A 2,353-nucleotide genomic window follows, 5' to 3' on the forward strand; every position below is an offset into this window, starting at 1 on the left:
TGTTGGAAATGTTAATATCATTGGCCTGTTCACAGCAGTCACACTACTGGATCGGTTAAGAAACGAATAGATGGGGACCCCCTTGCTGTGTTCCCCGTGTGTCCACTCTGGTTTTACTTCACGGTTTTGATCAAATGTCAACAGGTAGAGTGCTGAAGGTGGGAAGTGGGACAACCTGGGGAATAAGACAAAAACATGTAACACCTTTCTGGAGCTGCTTTTTTTGCATCAAATTGTGGGGGGGAAAAACAAACAAAAATTTAGAAACGTAAATCTCTGAAATAACAGTTTGGATTTATCTTTGTTCTTGTTCGATAATAGTTGATGTGAGTTATGATTCTGTTCTTGGAGACATTGTTTCGGACCAGGGACGGGGACGGGGGGGGGGGGGGGTTGAAATCTGAATGCGTCTCGTCCTCTTCACTTGTCTCCGTTATGGTGTTTTTTTTTTTTCTTTCTCCAGTGCCTGTATTGTATTGCAATTCTCGTTGGCTTATATTACACTTCGAGGGGGTTTAGAAAGGGGCCAGGTCAGGATTGGGTGGTGTAATATTTGAACGGGGAGGGAGATTTTTGAAAGAGTTTGTGTAAAAAAATTTAAACAAAAAACAAACAAAAAAGAAGAAAAAAAAAAAAGGGTAAAGACAGCGTTTTATATTTTACCCGTTGTCAATATTCGGGTTTTAAATTTAGTTTTAGTTGGACTTCTGAGTGTACACATCTGAAAAACGACTTTCTCATTTTTGTTCGATCGGCAGATTTTAGGTAGATATTCTTCAGCGTTGCCACACTAGCGTTTTGAGTCTGGTCTGTGAGTGTGACTGTGTAAATTTGGACGGCTGTGTGACTGTATGTGTTTTTTGTTATGGTTAATTTTTATTTTTTTTGTTAAAGTGTGTGGTGCAGGAGGCATTTTCTCCGATGCAGATAAGCATTCTATTGATGAGAATAAACAGATGAACCGTACTTCAGGAGAACTTGTTTCAGTGCTTGAGTCACCTTTTTTTAAAATTTTATTTTATTTTTTTTATTTCTTCGAAGTCCACCATATATGAAATATAGAATTTTTATTGTTAGACTGGTTTTGAAAGGATTAAAAAAAAAAAAATTAAATAAAAAAAAGTCATTCCTTTTTAGCCTTTTTAATTTTTTTTTTCTTCTTTTCACAAAAACTGTTCATGTGCCATGAGTTCTACAGAGAATGTGCTGACCCGCAGCTCAGCCCAGAGTTTGCTTTATTCAGGTATTTTATTTTGTGTTACATTTGTTCTGTTTTTTTTTTTTGGGGGGGGGGGGGGGGGGTTTGTTCAAACATTTTCCTCGATTTATTGTTTGGTATGTGAGTGATCTATCGAGGTCTCTGATTCAGTCTGTTATGATCATTGAATAAAACTCATCTCTTTTATAGAAAATAAAAAAATATACTAAATTCCGTTTTTTTAAATTTTTTTTTAAATTTTCTTGTGAAATGCCTCTTGCAGCTCAGCCGTTCTCATCCAGCGGCATTCAAGACGGACTTTTATCTTCATGCTTTTCAGACCTGCACTTAAAGTCCGGAACAACATTGCCACACAAATTTAGCTGCTATATTTAAAATAATTTGAATATTTATTATGAGATTTTTAAGACTATAATCTATGACATTTGTTTGGTATACTATATTGTGACTTTATGACATGTGTATTGTTATACTGTACATTTTTATATAAGCCATACTATGACTTTATGACATACCATTATTTTTCTAAGAGATGCTTTAGTTTGGCATTTTTTATCATATACAAATACATTTTTTTATACTTCTTATACGTTTAGATTTCTTCACCTTTTTACTAGATACTATGACTTTTTGATGACCCTTTTTTTAGAGATACTATACTATGACTTTTTTATGATAACTATACTACAACATTTTGAAGATGTACAATATGCCATTTTTATGACGTGCTACACTTTAATTTGAATGTTTCTTTCTTAATCTTTCTAATTCAAAGCTAGTTTTAGTTTGAAAGTTTGGTGCAACATGATTTAAAGTTAGGCAATGAGTATCTTTCTTGGTGCAACCCAACCAACTCGGTAAAGTATACCATAAAATGTCATATATCATAGAAAATGTTGACGTATACTAGGTCTTAAAAATGTATACTTTGTGTAATGTATACTTTGTATACTATACAAAAGCATACTTAGTGATTAGAGAGATATTGACAATTTCTATGAAAAGATTACCTATCATCTGACTTTTTGACATTTTTAATGAAATACTGCACTTGGACATTTTAATTAAATGTTAAAGATATAATACTATTGAGTAATTTCATGTTATATGACATAATATACTATCGTTTTTTAG

This window comes from Cyclopterus lumpus, chromosome 8, assembly GCF_009769545.1.
Source record: "Cyclopterus lumpus isolate fCycLum1 chromosome 8, fCycLum1.pri, whole genome shotgun sequence".
Taxonomy (NCBI): Eukaryota; Metazoa; Chordata; class Actinopteri; order Perciformes; family Cyclopteridae; genus Cyclopterus; species Cyclopterus lumpus.